Source organism: Marmota monax, unplaced genomic scaffold (genome assembly GCF_021218885.2).
Source record: "Marmota monax isolate L192 unplaced genomic scaffold, Marmota_monax_Labrador192_F-V1.1 WCK01_AAM20220418_F8-fsc00012, whole genome shotgun sequence".
Classification (NCBI taxonomy): Eukaryota; Metazoa; Chordata; class Mammalia; order Rodentia; family Sciuridae; genus Marmota; species Marmota monax.
In genome coordinates, this window is record NW_026695227.1 from 17,027,546 (window position 1) to 17,049,523 (window position 21,978).

General features: G+C 36.9%; 1 long non-coding RNA gene across 4 annotated transcripts in view; it reads left to right on the forward strand.

Annotated features, from left to right (window-relative positions):
* LOC131423864 (uncharacterized) overlaps positions 1-18,481 on the forward strand; it is a 44,490-nt gene extending 26,009 nt beyond the window's left edge. For 2 of the 4 annotated variants that reach the window (XR_009225968.1, XR_009225966.1), the window contains 3 exons: positions 7,814-7,883; positions 12,484-12,586; positions 18,145-18,481. This is a non-coding gene — a long non-coding RNA (uncharacterized LOC131423864). Of the gene's footprint in view, positions 1-7,813; positions 7,884-12,483; positions 12,587-12,707; positions 13,843-13,888 lie in introns of those variants that run through there. The other 2 variants (XR_009225967.1, XR_009225969.1) reach the window with 2 other exon arrangements.
* The last annotated feature ends 3,497 nt before the right edge of the window (positions 18,482-21,978 follow it).

Genomic DNA, 21,978 nt, shown 5'->3' on the forward strand with positions numbered 1-21,978 from the left:
AATGCTCTAGATTTACCAATTCTAGTCCAACCCTAGAACTTATTAGCAGCATCATGACATCAATGATAAACAAAAGGAAGAACTCTAACAAGCCCCTTTTGTTACGTTAGTCCTAAAATCAGAAATCTGAATGCCAGTCACTACTTTTTAATCCAAGTCCTGATGACAGACAAGTTTAAAATCTTAGGCCACTGTGTCTCAGAAAATAAACTTTGCCTTGGATGACCATCTGAAAGCATTTCAAGTTCTATTTTTTTCCCCTCTGCAGTCTTTGTGTTCCAGAGAGTTGGTACCAGATGCAAATCTCCCAGAAACCTCATCTACTGGAGGCTGACAATTGTTGTGTCTGTTGTTATTAATGATGATTGAATTCTGGTTGAGGTCTTAGGACAAGAGGTGAAAAACAACACATGTAACTGTGGTCCTATGCCATAGTAATGCCTCCCAGGTCAGACAGCTTCCTCTGATATGTATTCTTACTATAATCTAAATCCTTATGTTTACCGTTACAAAATGGCACAATTTCATTGAATATGGAATGTAAGTGACAACTTTGCTGAACTTTCAATATGATTGACATGGTTTATCTTAGAGATAACTTGGAGTGAAGAGGCAAGACAATTTCTAATATTAAATAGTTTGCTCTTAGAAAGAAGGAACTTCTAACCAAAATTCTGACATCAAAATAGTTTCATTTAAGTATTCTTTTTCCAAAGCTAGTGAAAAATGTGGAAAAACTTCAGGTCTTTTGATTCCACTAAGAACTTATTATTTCCTCTAACCCATCTTAATTCTTCTCTTTTAAATACATCCCACCCCATTAGCTGCCAATTTCTTCTGTTTCTTGTTCTCTCCAAAATCCTCTTTTCTTTCCCTCAAATCCCTCATTCTGACACATTTTCCTGCTTTGATTCCATCCTCAAAGTGGAAGTTTATTCTACAAAAGAGTCCACCAAGACAGAATGAGTTAGATCTTAACCAGCAAAAAATTTCCCCAAACCCTGAGAGAAAAGACAAACACTTGCCAGGAATTTGGAATACCAGCAAGAATCTAGAATCACAGATTCTAAATCAACTTGACCATGTTAGTAGATTCTTCAGATGTTAAGATCTGACTCTAAAATGTTGAGTAGAAGGATCAGAAAATAATCTAGCTATTTCTGGTTCCTTTGAACAGAATACACAACAAAACAAGATGTGGGACAGGCTAGTGTACTGGGGTCATATTTGTTGCATTTACATTAAAGACTGACTTGCTATCCAGTTGTTAAGCAGAGAAAGGGAAAACCCATAGGAGATTTTGAAAACCATCTTTTCAATTCATTCTGACAACATCCTGGGTAACCCCATAGGCAGTAATTTTTGCTGTATTATCCTCTTATTTGTATATAACTTTAAGAAAAAATAGGAGATTTGGTTTATAAGACAAGGCTAGAAATGGAAATAGCTTCCCTGGTACACTTACCCAATCTGGCAAATATTTTGAGATATTTTTAGAACAGAAGAAAAAAGGTAATAGTTTTATAAATTAAGTAAGGTAGCATTTAACTATTATATTTTTTCACTTGTAAGAATTATCAATGAATATTAAGAGAAAAATTACAGTTTTCTTATAGATATGAGTGCTACATTGTCAATAATAAACCTTACTATAATATTCATTCATTTACACAAAAGTAAATCAAAGATTCAAATAGTAGGCATCTATAACTGCCCTTAGAAACTTCTGTCTCCCATATCATTAAGTTTATCCTCCATTCATGTAAATTCTGAACAGTAAAATACTTTTGCAAAAATAAAAATGTATTATCTCTGAGGTCTGGGGATACCACATAAGTAGGAAGAAATATTGGAATTATACTTTCTATACTCATTCTCCTCCAAGAGTTTTTCAACTTTAGTAAGAACTCTGCCCACCTCAAGGGACAGACAACTGGGAAGCTTCTGTTAAGGATCTTCTAGCTGTGTCTATACCCTTTAGAGTTCTATCTGCAATGTGGACACCAGGTCTTTACATGTCAATTACACACAAATACAATTTATTACTATGGGATAATATTGGAAATTTTCATATATTCCAGATTCCTACATTTCCTTTGAAGTATACCTCACTGAAGTATGTGTCTAGGAAGTATAAAATGAAGAATGAATTAGGCTCTGAAGATGTACCTTGTTTTTATGGACACCATTCTATAGTGGGAATGCTATATTTGAAAAGCCATCAGAAATAGATAACTTGACCAGAGTTATAAAAGATATTTCCACAGCAAAACAAGTGACATTAAACAATCAAATAGCTTTAGACTTCCCATTAGCCAACCAAGGCAGTGCTGGTGCCATTGCTAACCATTTGGGATACACTGGTCACATACAAAATTCCATCTCAAAACCAAAGGAGGTGGCATCTCCAGCTCCAAAGTGAGGCCCAAATGGACTTGGAGAGGTGTATTTTGAGAACTGTTTCACTGATTTGGGATTTTGTCTTGGAAGCATTCTACACAAGCTGCTCCTATACCTGATATTATTCTTGGTGTGTACTTATTCTTGTCAAGTACAGAACCCCCACGGTTTTAAGCGCTGCTATGCAGTCACTGTCATTTGACAAAAAGAGCAATGGGGTCAGATTTTGGTCTATGTTCAAACACTTATTTTGAGATGAAAAAGTCATCTAGACAGCATGACAGTGATCTGGAGCAAGATTGCTTTTGTAGCCAACTTCTACACTAGTCAAAGAATGGCCAGCAAGAGGGCTCTCAACTGCAGTATTATCCCCATCCTCCATTCAGTTGCAACCTTAGGATGACCTGCAACTCACATAGCCCTTCCTCTTCACTTAGAGCCTCATTTTGCCTGCTTTGAGATGCCACTCAAACTGATTCAACTTAATCTATTCAGTTTGAAGACTTGAACTCTTTCTGTCATCTTTTTGTTGTTGTCATTGTTTTTTTTTGTTGTTTGTTTTTGTGAGTGTGTGTGTGTGTGTGTGTGTGTATGTGCTAAGCAAGTGCTCTACCACTGGGGCATATCCCAGCCCTTTTTATTTTATTTTGAGACAGTGTTTCTCAAGTTGTCCCAGCTGGTCTTGAACTTCTGATTCTCCTGCCTCAACCACCCTAGTTACTGAGACTGCCCCTCAGTGCCCAGCTGTTTCTTCAACTTTCCTTAAGAATTTTTGGGGGGCTGGGGTTGTAGCTCAGTGGCAGAGTGCTTGCCTAGCATGTATGAGGCACTGGGTTCAATCCTTAGCACCACATAAAAAAATAAACAAATAAAATAAAGGCATTCTGTCTATGGACAACTATAAAAAATTTTTTTTAATTTTTTTGGCCAATCTCAATGGAAATTAAGTCCTAGGTTGGTAGATAGAAGTGAAGAGCAGAAATCAATTAAGTAGATTGAAATAAATTTAATAGATTAACTTGAATCTATAATTTAAAACATTCCTACAAAGAAAACTCCAGGCTCAAAGGATTACATTAGTAAATTCAATAAAATATTTATGAAAGACATAATAGCAATACTAAAATAAATTTTAGAAAGCAGAAGAGGAAGGTATACTTCTTACCACTTCTCTCAGCCTAGAATTATATTATTACCAAAATCAAAGATCTTGCATATGAAAAAAGTTAAAACAGAAACAAAAAGCTAGAGACCCAAATCTCACACACAGATGCAAACGTTCCAAATGAAATACTTTAAAATCAATTGCATGTCTGTATGTAAATATATACATATATATACATGAAAGTAAAATATGATCATTTAATATTTATTCAAGAATTCAACATGAGTTTAGCATTAGAAATCAATCATTCAGTTAACATAGTTCACTCTATTACCATAAAAGAAGAAAAAACATTATCATCTCAAAGATGCAGAAAAAGTATTTGAAAAATTTAACAACCATTCAAGATATTAAAAATTCTCAGTAAGTTAGGACTAGAGGGAAACTTCATTGAACCTGATAAAAGGTGCCTATGTAAAAATCACTATTAGCATACTATTAGCATAGTATTCAGTGGTTAATGATTATTTCCTAAGTTTGGGTACTTAGTAATTATTTGTGAATAATTACTATCTTACCATTATTGAATCTGCCAAGTCATGAACATAATATATATCTCCATTTTAAAGTTTATTATATATAGAAATAACATGTACATTTATCGGAAATGATGAAGTGAAAGTGTCTTTATTAGCATATTACCAGGTCTTATGTATAGAAAATCCTTAAACATGTTCAAAAAGCTACTAGAAAAGTACATGAATTAGCAAGGTAACATCCTACAGATGAATTTTAAAAAAATATTATTTCTAAATACTAGTAGCAAAAAAATTGAAAAAGTAAGAGAAAAGATAACAGTTCCAATGACATCAAATGATATGAAATAGTGATAAATTTAACATAATGCATTCTAGATCTATACCAAAACAAACAAACAAAAAACACCCAGAAAACATTGTGGAACAAACTAAAGACATAAATTGAGAAATGGAGATATATATTATGTTCATGAGTTGGCAGATTCAATAATGGTAAGATAGTAAATTATTCACAAATTGACCACTAGTTCCCTCGACCCCCACATCCCCAATGCTGGGGCTCAAACTCAGGGCCTCACATATGCTAGGCAAGTACTTTACCATTGAACCACACACCCAGCCCTGACCAGTAGGTTTAACATGACTCTGATGAAACTACTAGAAGACCTTCCTTTTGAGATGAAAGGTAGAATTTGAAAAACTGATTTTAAAATTTACGCAGACATAAAAAACAAGAAAAATCAAACAATTTTGAAAATAATGAACATAATAGCAGAAATTCTACTACTTGAATTCAGGACTTATCATAAAGCAATAGTTATTAACATACAATGTAGTATTGTCTTAAAGATAAACCTGTCGATCAATGAAGCAAAATAAAAGAGTCCAGAAATCCACACATATGGGCAATTGATCTTTGAAAACTGTGCCTAAATAATTTAATATTAAAAGGTAGTCTTTTCAACAAATAGTGCTGGAATAACTTGATACACATATAGAAAAAAAATGATACTGTAACAAAAATAATTTCAAATTGATCATAGACTTAACCATAAAACTGAAACTATGAAAGTCTAGAAGAAAACAAGAGAGAACAGTTTTGTGACTTTGGCGGTGCAAAAATTCCTTATAACATAAAAAAAAATAAATTGTAAAATAAAAAGTTTAGTATATGGACTTTATCAAAATGAAGAACTGCTCTTTGGAAGACATCATTTAAAAATGCAAATAACATTTATGGACTTGAATATATATGTTGATCCAGTGCTCCTTTATAAAATATATAATACTAATATTACTATTAATAATAATAATACAACTAATGCAATTAAAATTTGGAAATATATTTGAACATGTACTTCACCAAAGGTTTGAATGGCCTGTAAGATCATGGAAAAGTACTAAAATTATTGATTCATCAGAAAATGCAAGTTAGAACCATAATGACATACTACAATGCACACTCACTAGAAAAGCTAAAATTAAAAAGTGTTTTATCAAGTGTGGCAAGGGTAGAACATGTGAGAATCACATACATTGCTGATTGAAATGTGAAATGGTACAAAAAACTTGTAAAATAGTTTGTCAGTTAAATATGATCTAGCAATTCCACTCCTAGGTATTTACTCAAATGAAATCATATATTCACACAAAGATTTGTGCACAAATATTCATCTTTGAAACACACCCCAAGTGGAATCAATTCAAATATCTAATAGTTAGTGGGTAAACAAACTGTTATATATTCATACCACTCAGCAATAGAGAGAAAGGAAACACTGTTGAATGCAATAATGTGGATGAATACCAAGACATACTCGTCAGAGTGAAACATCAAAATATACATGTTGTTACTTAATTTTTATAAAATTCTAGAGATGACAAAGCTAGTGTATAGTGGTTGAAAAGTTAGTCAGTGGATGGTTTCTTAGGACAAGGGAATAGGAAGCAGAGATTGACTGGAAAGGGACATAAAGACATGTTTCAGAACTTGGAATGGAATCACCATTTGACCCACTTATCCCACTCCTGAGTATATACCCAAAGGATGTAAAATCAGCATAACTATAGTGACATGGCCTCATCAATGTTTATAACATATAAACATATATAACATATTTATAATATGAACCAACCAAGGTGCCCTTCAACACATGAATAGATAAAGAAAATGTATATATATACACAATGAAATATTACTCATCCCTAAGAAAAATAAAATTATGGCATTTGCCAGTAAATAGATGGAATTGGAGACTATCGTGCTAAGTGAAATAAGTCAATTCCAAAAAACCAAAGTCTGAATATTCTCTCTGTTATCTTCTAACACACAATAAGCAGGGCCCCGGGTAAAGAAGAAAGTACTTTTTATTAGACAAATGGGAATGAAGGGAAGGGAGGAGTGGATGGGAATAGAAAAAAACAGAGAATGAATTGGACATTACTTTCCTATGTTCAAATATGAATACATGACCAGTGTAAACTAAAAAATCATGTAATGCATAATAGGAAGTTATATTCCATGTTGTATAATATGTCAAAATACATTCTATTGTCATGTATAACTAAAAAGAACAAATAAAAAAATTTTAAAAAGGAAATGTTTGAGGAGATGCAAATGCTTTTTGTCTTGTGGTAATTTCAGGAAGTGTAGACGGTCTTTGAACTGTACTCTTGAAATGGGTGCATTTTATAGTATGTAACTTATAGCTCAATAAAGTTAGTTTAAAAAATAATTAATTATTTGGCTGAGCCAGGGAAAACTGTAGATATTCAGCCAATTTTAACATATGAAAACATACATTTTACAGATAGTTTAATATTTTATAAATGAACAAAGCTATAACTTGTAATTAATTCAAATTGAATTTTGAAAATGCTTTTACCATGAATTATATTTGATTCATAATGAGTGCACCTTAAAAAAATGAAAAAAATATATACATCCCTCCTCCTTTATAAATCACTGATAGAGGACCACTGTTGTTGATGCATATTGGAACTGAGTAGAAAGAGAACATCATTGAGGGCTACTTTTATTGTAAATTATAGGATCTCCTGTATCAAGTTGATTAACTCCAATTAAGAGTGCTGTAGCACTATCTACCTCAGATTTCACTCTGTGAAGCATATTACTCTCAGGGAAATTTTGGAAATTAATTTTTAAAAGTGATAAAATTTTTCACAAGTCAAACATACATTTTTCTTTCCTTCTTAATAAGAAGCTTGAAATACTAATTTCTTAGAATGAAAGCAATCTTTAGAAAACTTAACAAGAGTGAAAAAATTTAAAAATCAAATTCAAGATGCTCACCTTAAGTGCAGCAATGTCACTTGCCTAATTCAAGAGCATATTTTTTTTAAAGCAACAAGTTTCCAGGTAAAATTAGATTAACATAATCAATTAAATCCTCATTTTCCTTCTTCTGAAAATTTTATTTTATATGTTTTAATTGACACAGTCATTGTACATATTTATGGGGTACAGTGTGACTTTTCCAACACATGTACACAATGTGTAATGCTTAGATCAAGATCCTATACACCACTTCAGACATTTTTCATTTCTTTTTGTTTGAATCATTTAAAATCCTCTCTACCAACAATTAATATGCAATTAATTTGTGCCAGTCATAGTTATGATTCTGTGCTATAGAAGATTAACATTCATACCTCAAATCCAACTGTACCCCTGTACCCATTAACCAACTCTCTTTCCCTTCCCAGGCTTTAATATCACTGGTATTTTTTTAATGTGTTTTTTTTTCAGGTGTGTTCATGTTTCTACTTCTGAATGATTAAGAAATTGGCTGTGGTAGACTTGGAAAAAATCTATTAAGGTATGTTACTGCAAAAACAGAATAAAGAACAATGAGTGGCAAATTGTGACACTCTGGAGAGCAATCACAGCATAGTCAACCTTTGCTCTGCCTTAGTTTTTCTTAACGTGTACTTTGCTGATATCCAGATGGTTACAACTGTCTAATAGTAGTTGTTCTTCAAAGGGCAAGCCAGGTTGTTTTATAAGTACTCATGTGCCACATACATTGGAAACATTTTGGGTGAAATAGTTCTTTTGTGTGTTTGGGATGGGGTCTCCCTATGTTGCCCAGGCTGGCCCCAAACTCCAAGGCTCAAGCTGTCCTCTTACGTCATCCTGCTGAGTGGTTGGATTACAGGTGCGTGCCAGGGCACCCAGAGTGAAACGGGTCTTGTGGTAAGATTGCTAGATACAGTAAGGTATGGCTAGTTAAATTCAAATTTCTGATGATTTTTTTCACTTAAGTATGTTCCAGGTAATATTTGGTTTTTGTCTTAAAATCAAAATTAACTGGGCATCTGGAATTTTTATTTGCTAAATCTGTCAACCCTTTCTTGATCATGTAATGATTAATATAATTCAATGAAATAATAGCCCACAATTCATTATGTTTTATAAAATATGCTTGGAATATTCCAAAATTAAAAAGGGATTGGACTAACTGGAGGAGTCCTTTCTTATCTTTCATTTAAACCGCCTGTGCTGTTTTTGATAATGCTACACAAACGTATGGATAAAATAAATAATTAAGCAATCGATCCATATCTATATAAAGAAGTAGTCAATACTCTATTACTTCTGTAATACTTCTGGATTGTGTATTGTACAACTTCCAGAGAGAAAAGAATGGTCTCTCTGAGAAAGGTTGACAGGAACTACATTTTCATTTCCTCTGAAAAATTCCTCATGCACTTGGCTCTGATACCATCTTGTGTGTGTGTTTACTTGTACACACAAACACACACACACACACATGTTCTGTTGATTTCTGTTGCAATCAAGTTCCATGCTATTTTTATCTGAAAGAAGAAATTGGAAGGTAATATCCAGGCATGAATATTTGGTGTTTATTTGGACCGTGTCATTAATGTTTCCAGTTTGCTGAATGGTTTCCATGTTTCCCAGAGGTTTTCACCCTGTAAAAGCTGATGGATGGGCTGACAGAGCTTCCAGGCCTGGGCTGGGGTAATGTGAGCTCAGTGCCTGGAAACAATAAAACAGCAATTTTCTGAGAGATTTACCTGCAGAAGAGCCAGGAACATAAAAGCCCTTTTCAGTATCCCATCCTGAGCCTGTTCTTTTCTCCTATTCCCGGGAGGGGTTTGGGAGGACTGTATCCTGTCAGGTTAATTGAGGGTGACATTAAATGTAATCTCAGCAGCAGCCACTGTAATGGCTCCAAGGGAAAGACCAGTGGAGCAGGTGGAGGCTTCATGTCAGGAACAGCAGAGGCGAAGGCCACGGGGGTTAGGAGATGTCAGATCTTTTCACTTGAATGCTGGAGGCATCCAGTTGACATTTGACAAGCCATGGTTGAGGCTCCAGCAGTGGCTGTGGACCAAGGGAAGGCTTCTCCTCAGTGGAGTCCATCAGGGCTGGGCCAGGATGGTCTAAAATTCACATTGGGTGCAGCCCACCCCACTGCATCCTTAGCTGCACTTTGAAACTGGGTCTTCATGTCACACATGAGGATGGGATATATGTCCTAGAACAGGTATCGGCAAGAGAGCTTTGGAGTAAGGAGGCCTGGACTGAAGGACGTGAGAGGCTGCCAATGGGATCCTGGCTCTCCAAGTCTGCTGTGGATCAGTGATCAACTGGCCTGGGCCTGAAGTGCTCATCTCAGCCCACAGCCTGCAGGACACATTATTTACAATACACAGAACTGTATTGATTCTACCTACCATTGCCATTTCTTCTTTGGTAACCTAAGAATCATGTAACAACAATTCACTCTGAGGTTCACCCAGTAATCCATAACTCTCCTAAATGTTAAATCCCCATAAACTTAAAATAAGTTCTCTAGATGACTTAAGAAAATAATATTTGAAAGTTTCATTTATTGGACTTTTGGGTTCTCACAAGAAAACAATCTTGGCAGCCATTAGGAAGTCAAACAACAACAAGTGCTGGCGAGGATGTGGGGAAAAGGGTACACTTGTACATTGCTGGTGGGACTGCAGATTGGTGCAGCCAATTTGGAAAGCAGTATGGAGATTTCTTGGAAAGCTGGGAATGGAGCCACCATTTGACCCAGCTATTCCCCTTCTTGGTCTATTCCCTAAAGACCTAAAAAGAGCATGCTACAGGGACACTGCTACATCGATGTTCATAGCAGCACAGTTCACAATAGCAAGACTGTGGAACCAACCTAGATGCCCTTCAATAGACGAATGGATAAAAAAAATGTGGCATTTATACACAATGGAGTATTACTCTGCATTAAAAAATGACAAAATCATAGAATTTACAGGGAAATGGATGGCATTAGAGCAGATTATGCTAAGTGAAGCTAGCCAATCCCTAAAAAACAAATGCCAAATGTCTTCTTTGATATAAGGAAAGTAACTAAGAACAGAGTAGGGACGAAGAACAGGAGAAGAAGATTAACATTTAACAGGGATGAGAGGTGGGAGGGAAAGGGAGAGAGAAGGTAAATTGCACGGTAATGGAAGGAGACCCTCAGGGTTATACAGTGGAGGGGGTAGAGAGAGAGGAGGGGAGGGGAGGGGAGAGGTGGGGAGGGGGGAGGGTGGATGATGGGAAAGGCAGTGGAGCACAACAGACACTAGTATGGCAATTTGTAAATCAATGGATGTGTAACTGATGTGAATCTGCAATCTGTGTATGGGGTGAAGGTGGGAGTTCATAACCCACTAGAATCAAAGTGTGGAATATGATATGTCAAGAAATTTGTAATGTTTTGAACAACCCACAATAAAAAATTAAAAAAATAAAAATAAAAAAATAAATAAATAAATAAATAAATAAATTAAATTAAATAAAAAAAAAAAAAAAAAGAAAACAATCTTTTTTTTTAGCCCCTGAGTTTAGAAACCTAATGTGGCACTACCTTGTATGATGTGATGTGATAGAGAAATTGGCTGTGTCTTATTTACTTACACAGGATAGGAGCATCACTAAAGACGGAAAGAAGATTTTTAGTCCTGGAGGCCCCGAGCTCCCTTTCTCTTAGAGGAAGCTTAGGAGGCTTGGTTAGACTTACTGTCAAGATGGTAGCAGAGATCAGGGGTGAGAGGGAGGAGTTCAGTCAGACCTTGAGAGGCAAGTTAGGTTTTCCTGAGACTGGAGGAAATAGATGTTTGAAAGCAGGCCTTTCTAAGACACAAGTTTTCACTGGTGGACACTTTACATTCTTCAGTCCCACCCAGGTGCTTCAAAAGGACATGGACACTGAAAGGGTGGCACATGGATGCCAGGGAAAGGAACCCAAAATGCTGCTGCCTTGATAGCCTCAGCAAGCCCAGAGGCCAAGCCATGTGGTGACAGGAGCAGCTGATGTCATGGCCAGCACAATGGTGAATAGAGCACATGCCTGTGGTAGAATGGAGGTGTAGGCCATTGGGTCAGCTTCTGACCCAAGCCGGACCACTATCCAATCCTCAATGAGGATGTTGGAGCCACACTTCTGTCCTTGGCCTAGTTATTGGCCTCAAAGGAGCAGAGTGTTAAACACCATCAACTTTGCTTTGTTGAAACGCTAATGGGGGAGGCCATCTGGAGCCTTCTTCCCCAGCCAGAGCTAGAAGTGAGAGGACAGGCTGGCCACTAGGCAGAAGCAGAATGTATTTCAGGGACTCTGGCTGGGTGTCAGGAGCTGGGGGTTGCACATGAACACTGGCCAAATGTCCAGAGATCTTTCCAGAGAGAAGCTTCAATTGTTGTGGCTCAGCATCCCATCTCTGTCTGATCTTCTCTCCAGCACCACCTCCAGGTCTCTGCTGGCACTGGTACTTTCTGGACTGATTGGTCCCATTAAATGACTTTCAGATGGTGATTTCCTGTTTCAAGGATGAGTGAGCATTTCCACAAGTTGCATCTCATTTTACTAATATCACTAATTTCTTTGCTTTCTTGCATCTAATCAATCATTCCACTTCTTCTGTGGATTTCATTAATGGGTCATTGATGCCCTCTTCCAGATCGTTAGTGAAGATGTCAAATTCTGACCAGACATAATACCAATTCCCATGGCTTGCTGCTGGCTGCCCTGACATCACCTGGAGGAGGCATTCATCATTCTCACACATATGCCTTCATTATTCCAAACCAATTTTAACCTATTTTTCCAGAAACACTTCCTAGGAAGCTAAAAAAAAAATCAATGCTTTCCCCAGGAACTCCTAATTTTCACAGGACCAGAACAGATGGCCCCATGACACAGCACACTATAAGCAGCAGTGAAACCTCAGCCTCTGCTAACCAGACAGTTCAGGCTCATTCATTCCTTTTGTCAGTGGAAGAACCAAAAAAAGGATTATATCCTTCTGCTATAATCCTCATTGTTTATGCCTTTTCAGAATCTCACTTTTATGTTGATTCGCCTCTTTTATTTGACAGAAGATTTAATTTCAATCCATTTTCTGGCTACTCTTCAGGTGCTCATGCAAATCAGCAGGTTACTGGATGGCTGCGAAGCTCACACAGGTGGCTAAAGTTTAAGTTCAGAGAAGATGATATTCTCAATGGACTGGAGAGCAGGTATTGTTTCCCTGACCCTCTTTTACCCATTTTCAGTACAAACCAGGTTCTAATTATATGAAGTTAATCAAAGAAAATCATCTAGTTGATCAAGACAGTTTGTTTTTATTTTTAACCTTAGGTGCCTGGTTACACAGAATATTCACATTTCAGGCATACCTGAATGCCAACTATTTTCCCTTTGCCCTGGAGTTTCTCTCTGAAATTCAAGAAAGGAAAGCCATTTTGTTCTTCTATGTATTAAAATGCCTTTTTTTAATGAGGAGAAAATGTAAAATTGTATCTCTACCATAATTACAAGTGCAAATAAAATACTGAGGCATACTGAAAAGAGAACTAAAAAACGAAGCCTTTGGATGGTTGGAATGGCAAAATTGAAGATAAATTTATCTGCATTTTATTATAATTTTGTTTTATATTTTTAACAATGTAATCTGTATTGTACTCTTACAAGAATTCTTATGAGTGTTGATTCAAAGCTGTGAAGAGGAGAAATGTTACAAACCTTGAGGAAAGCAGTTTCTCTCTGCTTGGAGTCCAAGATGAAAGTGGATCTCCCATTAACCAAGTGATGTGGCATTTGCTGAGCAATGGTTTTTATATATTTCCCAGGCAAAGGGATCTTTGGTATTACTATTACATGACTTCACGCCAAATGTCATGTGAGTTATAACATATAACTCAAAAAGTATTCTAAAAGTTACAATGCCAATGAGTCTTTGCATGCTCTACCAAGTTTAGTCAGGATTTTCTGATTTTGTATGGTAATATGGCATAGCACAGCACTGTAGACAAACATATAGCACAGTAGTGAGAACACTGTGGAAACTGCACAGGTTCAAATCCTGACCCTGTCACATATTAACTGTATGATTGTGGTTTAATCTCTCTGAACTCTGGTTTCACCAGATTAAAAAATGTAATAATAACAACTATCAATTGTGAGGATTAAGTGTGAATGTTATTCAGGGTTCTCCAGAGAATTGTAGTTCTAGTCCAAAGTCAGCTTGCTGTCAGAATTCCTTCTTTCTTAAGAGATCAGTCTTTATTCTGTCAAAGACTCTCACCTTACAGAGAGTGATCTACTTTATTCAAAATCTACCCATTTAAACATTAGTCTCACCCAAAGATACCACCATAGAAATATCTAGAACACAGTTTGACCAATTATCTGGGGATGCTCTGGCCCAGTCATGTTCACATACAAAATTAACCAGCACAATGAGGTGAAGTGTGTAAAGAGGAAAAAGCTAAGAGTCGGAAGCATTCAATAAACACTTCTCATTCCATTATGCATTCTAGAGGCATTGGAGATGAGGATGAAGTTGTCGGTTTCAAGTTGGTCTTTGTTGAAAGTTTCTGATGAGGATTAATTGAAATACAGCTAAGGAGTGGTGGATAATTATCAATTCTAGTTCAAGACAAGTGACCCTGCAAATTGGCTACTCTACCTCCCAAAAAAAGAAGACCCTGGAAAAATGAACCTATAAAGTCACATCACTGATATGAACCAGAAGATATTTTCAGGGTGATTAATAAATGATAAATAGCTGTACTCTCCTTGCTCTTGGGTAATGCAAGACCAACACTGTAGTGAGAAATAAGCACAAAGCCTTCATTTTTTTAGTTTTCTTTTCCAAAGTAAACCACTTGAAGAAATAGATGTTCTAAAAGATATGCCACCTATTTAGTTTGTTCAGGCTGTTACAACAAAATACCACACACTGATGTTTTAGTCAGCTTTTCACCACTATTTTAGAGGAAGAACAATTTTAGAGGAAGAAAATTTATTTGGCGCTCATGGTTTAGAGGCCTCAGTCCATAGATGGGTGGCTCCATTGCTCTGAGCCTAAGATGAGGCAGAATATCATGGCATAAAAGCACAGCAGAGGAAAGCAGCTTGGGACATGGGACCAGGAAGGAGGGAGAAAGAGAGAGTGTGTGTGTTCTGCTCACCAGGGACAAAATATAAACCCCAAAGCCATGCACCCAGTAACTCACTTCCTCTAGCCATACCATACGGTGCCTACAGTTACCACTCAGGTAATCCATATCAGTGAGTTAATACACTGATTAGGTTAAGGTTTTTATAAAACAGTCATTTCACTTCTAAACTTCCTTGTATTGTCTCACATGAGAGCTTTTGGGGAGACACCTCCTATCCAAACCATAACAGCTGGGTAATTCATAAAAACTTGAGAGTTGTTGACAGTTCTGGAGGCTGGAAAGTCCAAGATTAAGGTGCCAGCAGATCTGATATCTGAGGAGAGCTTGCTCTCTGCTTCGAAGACTGTGGCTTGTAGATGTGTTCTCTCATGAGGAAGGGTAAAATGGCTTCTTCAAGTCTCTTTTACAAGGACACTGGTCTGATTGATTCATGGGGCTGGAGTCCTCATGTCTAAGGCCCAGTGCAACGAATGAATTTTGGAGGGACACAAATATACAGACCATCGTACTCCACAAATAATTAGAGAGAGAATTAGAAGAAAACATAAATGTACCATTAATTACTGTGGGAAACAATTTTTTAAAGACATTAAAGTTTCCTACATGTATACTCAACACAAATTTTATTCTGACTTGATTAGTAATCATGACCTTAACCGGATCTGATGTTTCAGACTTACAAGTTCTCAGCAAAGACAGCTCATCCTTACACTGTCCTCCTGGAAAATAAAACCATCTATAAAAATACAAATAGTGCTTCATAGTACACATGAAAGTGAAAGAGACTTCAGGTATTATTTGTGAAGAATCATAGGTTTTTTAAAATGAGCCTAAATGGAAAGTATACTGAAATGGTGACAGAATCATCCACTGGTCCGTGTTCCCTTTGGAAATGTTTTCCTCCTTCTATTACAAAATGTTCTAAGCCAACTTCCTCTCTTGTAACACAGAAAAAGTAATATAATCTGTCTGCTTTTTAGAGGAGTTGCTTTTAGCACATACAGCCCAGATATGTGAAAACGCTTTGAAAAATGAAGTGATGTAAGTGGAGTCATTATTCTTAGTATTAAAAATAAGGGAAGAGTGACAGTGTGGGAAAACAGGAAGGGTAAGAGCTTTAGAATCAGCTAATGTGAAGGCCAAATAGCAATTCTGCCTCTCCTTTCTTTGTGTGATGGCAAGAAGTCCCCTTACCTTCCTTGAATAACAACAACAACAAAAATGTCAGGCTTTCTATACTGAAGTTTCCAGTGTCTGTACAATTGTGTGTGTGTGTGTGAATATGTGAATGTGTATGCATCAATATGTAAGAGGAAGGCAGATGTGAAATTGCTGGACTTCATGGTACATTGAATAGAATCGTACTATTTGTTATGGTTTATATGTGAGGCGTTCCCCAAAGCTCATGTGTGAGACATTGTAGGAAAGTTTAGAGGTGGTAACTGTAGCAGGTAGGGTGTGGCTGGAGGAGGTAGGTCACTGGGGCCGTGCCTTTGGGGTTTTTATTTTATTCCTGGTAAGTAGAGAGCTCTCTCTCTCTGCTTACGGGTACTATATCCTGACCTGGTTTCCTCTGAGGCCACACCCTTCCACCAAGATGTTCTGCCTCACCTTGGGCCTAGAACAATAGATTTTGTCATCTATGGATTGAGGCCTCTGAAATTGAGATCGCCAAATAAAGTTTTCCTCCCTAAATTGCTCTTGTCAGGTCTTTTGGTCACAGTGATGACTAAAACACCATTTAACACAGAAGATGCTATAAAGAAAGTTTTCATTTCTTAGGGCCAAGAATAAAATACTTTTGTGGAAGAAAGTTACAATGAATCAGGGAAGTGGGAAAAAAGGGTAAAAGAAAATCTGGTATGGGCTGAGTTTGGATAGAAGTGAAACTGGAAAGAAGCTTCCAGAAGCCAGCTTGGATACCTAGAGTTGGGCTCCCAGTACCTCAATTGGAGGTAGATCTCAGAGCATGACACTCTTTGCCAAACAAATCTCCAAACTAAGAGAAGAAAACAGGTAAAGTTCTAATGACTTCTAGGACTCACTCCAGCATCCAAGCAAAACCATGCCTGAGACTAATAAGTCCATAAAGTGTATTCCTGGAGTGTCTGTTATTAAGCTGCTGTCTCTTGGCTTGCAGAATCCCAAACCCAGCATCATAAGGATTCTGCAAACTGCATTCCTATTTTGCCACCTGACTGTAGTAGAATCTCTTTGCCAAAGTAGGACACTAGAAAGAAACTGGAAAATTGAGGAGGAATGAAAGATGGCTCCTTTGGCTTCCCATGGACTTTCTGTGTGTTGTCTTATTCCTGTGCTTCTCACCCTAGCAATGCTTCTTCACCATGGCAGTGATACTTCTTTCTTGTAACATTAGTTAAATGAAATGTGGGTTGAGATTTCTCTAAGACTTGTAGATCCAAGTTTAGGAGACACCTGCACCAGCTAGCTAATACCCCATCCTCCTTGAGCTCAAGGGCCCAGAATCAGCCACGTGGTGTGCCCTCCTTAAAGGATGCTTCCACCACTTCTCTTCAACACCATACTACAGATCTTTGCCATTGTGATAATGCAAAAATAAAAAAGGAAATTTAAAAACATCAGGTAGGAAGAAGTACAATGTTTTCTCTTTGCAGATAACATGATTATTTACATAGAAATTTCTAAGGATTTTATAAAGAAAATGCTAGAACTAATAAATGAAATTATCAATGTCACAGGATCGAGCTTAGTACAGGTTGAGTGTCCCTAATTAAAAATCTTACATCTGAAATGCTCCAAACCCAAGCCTTTGTAAGAGCCAACATATCACAAGTGGAAAATTCCACACCTGATCTCATGTGATGGGTTTCAGTCAAAATGTAGATGTGTTGAAAATACTACATAAACAAATACTCAGGCTATGTGCATAAGGTATAAATGAAACATATGAATCTTGTGTTTAAACCCAGATCCTATCCCCAAGTTATCTCATTATTTATGTGCAAATATTCCAAAAACAAAACAAAACAAAAACACTCTGGTTCTAAGCATTTTCAATAAGGAATACAGGAAACAAGGAAATAAGCTACAAATTATATTCCACAGCATACAACATGAAAAAGAAAATTTTGAACTTCCGTATATAAAAGCATAAAAAATATTAAACCCTGAGAAGATAAGGTTCTGTCGTCCAGGGTTTAGTATATCATTTCAATCAGAGAACAATGTACGCCATTGTCTCTTCTGCAGCCAGAATACATGGGTCTGAGAAAGCACAGGTGGCACTGAGTGTAGCTCCTCTCATAATCACACCCAATAATCCACCCGCAGAGGTTTTGAATCTATCTCTGATGCATTTAGTTCTAATGTTTGGAGGACTTTGTTCACAAGAGAAAAGTCCTTACAACAATTGTTACATGGGACTGGTGTTTGAGACTGCTACCAGGTCATTCTAAGTTCTTCATACCACTAACACAGAGGTGAAGAAGGAGGCCTATTCTGCTGACTGAGTAGTGGATTCTGTTTCCTAGAGGAAATGAGATCAATGCCAGAAAATATAGGCGGGAAGGACTGTTTCTGGGACCCAAGGGATTCTCTGAGACAATTCTTACTACCTCCTTTTCCAACAGTAAAAATTAACTGAAAATGGCAGAAACTCATAAAGGGAAGAACCACTGAAGATTCAGACTTTTCACATAAAGAACTCTGGCTGGCTAAAGGTTTGGCTGATGGAAGAGGACACATGGAATGTGTAATGGAAGGAGGAAGTTTTAAATACCAGCCGCTGTCCTGTGACAGGTTGCAGAAATATGTCCTGCCACAGCTCCACGTAGTTACTAGTTGGCAGCTGCTCTTATTCGTCTGTGTATATATGTGTGTATGTATATAAATGATCTATTTTATTATTCTTAACTCTCTTTCCCTTATTATTTAACATGTTTTATTAAAGGTCAATTCTATATTTTAGTACTTAAGAAACATAATATTCAGATGGGATTGGATTTGAAAGTGAGGTATAATTAACAGCCCAGAGATCTCTAGAAATATTTTATGGTGTGGGTTTTATCAACCTCATTTTGGGAAGGAAGAAACCATGAGATATCTATTTATGTGTTTTTAATCTTATGTTTTAAATGTCTATTTTGCAACTGCGTTTTATACTGGTAAAACACACACATAATTTATGCATAGATAAATAAACATACATCAGGAGGACATGCTAAAAATCATGATGGGGATACGTGACCAAAAAACATTTGAAGACCAAGAGGTTAGAGCATAACCATAGAGACCAGAGATACAGTTTTGCTACCTCTGTGGGCTATTTTAGTTTTGTAAAGAGGATACTGTATTCCAAAGTCACAGGCAACCTTCCCTCATGCATTCAGTACCATCTTGCATATGGCACCAGAAGTTGTGGTGCGTAAGTAGACTACACCTTCTTTCTGCTTAAATGGTGAGTGCCCACCATGGGCGTCATATCTGGAAGCCAGTGCTTACATGAGCTTAGTCAGTAGACTCCTAGGGCAGTGATCTAGTAAGCATTTAGCTCACTTTAATTCCCATGTTCTGTCTAGTGGAAATCTCTACAAACAATGCATCAGAGATCCCCCAGAATAACGAAAACTGATGTTCACACAAGTCCTGAAGGATTATATAAGTATAGTATACTTCCCCAATCAACCTAGAATACTATAATTTATGCTCAGTTTTGTATATTCTTGGAACAATGTAGCACTCCATTAGAAAAACCATTTTATTGAGTTCAGTACTTCCTTTAGCTAGACCTGACAACAAATATTTACTGTATTTCTTTCATTTAATCAACCATCTGATTCCTCCATCTATGACCTATTTCACTGCCCATGTATTTACTGAATACCTATAAAGTGAACAGACTCAGAAAAGAGATAGATGAAGAAAATGTCAAAGTCCTCACCTTTCTTATCTATAAAATGATGAAATTGAACTATAATGACCTCTAAAATCTCTTTAATAGAATTAGTCTGTATTAAATAATGGACCCTAAGCATCCAGAGTTGCTTTTCTAACATTGATCCTAATCCCTCAAATATAAAAATCTAAAGCCCCCTTCCTCTCCACCCATTCCTTTATTATTGCTCAAGTCTCCTTTCAAAAAATGTTACTGGCTCCAGATCCTGAAGAGTTCAGTTGATTATTACCTATTGTGTAAGCTAGCTGTTCCTTACTTTAATAAATACCTGAGATACCCAACTTCTAAACAGGAAAGCTTCATCTCAGCTCATACGGTTTTGGAGGTTTCAGGTCCATGGTAATTTGGCCTGGTTGCTTTGGGACCTGAGTCAAGGAGGTCTATCATGGTGAGGAATGCATAGTGGAGTAGAGCCATTCACTTACATGGACACAGCATGAAAGAGAAGAAAGAGACCTGGGTACCACAATCACCCTCAAGAGCACATCCCCAATGACTGAAGACCTCCCTCTAGGCCTGCCTCCTAAGATTCCATCAATTTCTGGTAAGAGCATTCTGGGGAACAGACCTTTAACACACAGACCTTTGGGGACACTCCAGATACAAATGATAGCACCTATGAACAGCCAAGAAACCAAAGCAGTGTGTCAGAGAATCTGCTTTGTGCTCAGAGCTGACCACCAGCTGTCTGGCACAGAGTGTCTGGAAATGAGAGATAGCCATTATTTTTGTGGACAATGTTTTTCTCTCTTAAAAATAATTGCTAACCATTGTTGACAGACTGCAACTTGTAAAGCTCTACTTAGTGGAAAAGCAATTAGGGACAAACAGCACTTCATTTCTAGTTCATTTGGATACTAGCAACCAGAAAATTTTCAGAAAACCAAAGAGTGTTATGAGTGAATCTGAATGAGAGAGGAGCTTTCCTTGTTAATAAGAAGAGGCACGTTCACCTAACTGGCTGCCAGCACACAAACACATCCACACAGTTATATGTTCTAAAATTTATTTTACTAATTAGACAGCAGCCTCCCTTCCAAAATATCACTCAGAACTGGGCATTTCCCAAGTCTTTTAAATACATCCCATTTGTAAAACCTCTGTTTCACATTTCTGAAATAAAGTTACTTGTCATGTGCTGATTGTTTTAATTAATTTCCAGTCTTCTAGTTCACCAGTTCTTGTAGACTTTGTGATCTGTAAGTCAGACATAAAACCTCTTAACCTATTGAGGTAATATTCACACTGGAACTGGCAGTTCACTGCTTCACTATCCTCATGGGTAAGCCAGTACTTCCCTAGATCTCCACTCTCTGAAATTCTATCACCTACAAGTTTATTATATATCAGAGCATCTGTGGAAAGGAGTTAGTTTCTTCATCTGAACCATGAACCATAAAATAAAGATTAAATCTTTATTTAATTTTTAATTATTTAAAGGGCCATGGGGTATCAATCAAAGCCATTCAACTGTTACACTTGTAATAGAATAAATTTCATAGTTACTTAAAAGAGAAGAGTTGTTTTCTTTTACATTTGAAAAGACAAGGAGAATATGGATGAAATAAGATTTCAGTGGATATTTATGGTTCATAATTAAAAGGGACTACGTCCTACTAAGACCCCTTATAACTTCTAAACCTGCAATGTGAGGACATCATTTTTTTTAATATGTTCTTTATTTATTGGTGATTAGGATTGCACATAATTGTGGGATTCACTGTAATATATTCATAGATGTGTCTAACATTATTTGATCAATTTCATTTCCCAGTGCCTCCTCCTCCCTTCCTCCCTCCCTCCCTCCCTCTGCTCCCCTTCCTCTATTCCACTGGTCTCCCTTCTACTTTCATGTGGTCCCTTTCCCCATTTTTTCCTCTCTAGCTTCCACATATGAAAGAAAACATCTGACCCTTGACTTTCTGAGTCTGGTTTATTTCACTTACCACAGTGCTCTCCAGTTCCATCCATTTTTCTGCAAATGGCATAATTTCAATCTTCTTTATAGCTGAAAAAATCTTCATTGTGTATATATACCACATTTTTTTCCATTTATCTGTTGATTGACACATATGCCGATTCCATAATGTGACTATTCCATAATACTGACTTTAATTCTTTAGGATAAATACTGAGGAGTGGTCTACCTGGGTCATATGATGGTTCCAATGCTTGACTTTTGAGGAAACTCCATACTGCTTTCCATATTGGTTGTACTAATATGATATATCAAGAACTATGTAATGTTTTGAACAACCAACAATAAAAATTAAAAAAAAAGAAACACTTGTATGCTATTGGTGAGGACATCATTTTCAACAGGATGAAAAGTAAACAATATGGGAGAACTGCCATCTGCATTAGCTCAGGTAGCAACTTCCAAACTCCCCTTTGCCTCCTCTGAAAGAGAGTTTAAATGCATTCAGATAGCTCTGAGTAAGTGCTGTGGGAGTTCCAAGGATTTCAGCAACTCATCCTCTCAGTCAGCAGGAAATTTCTGCTGAAGACC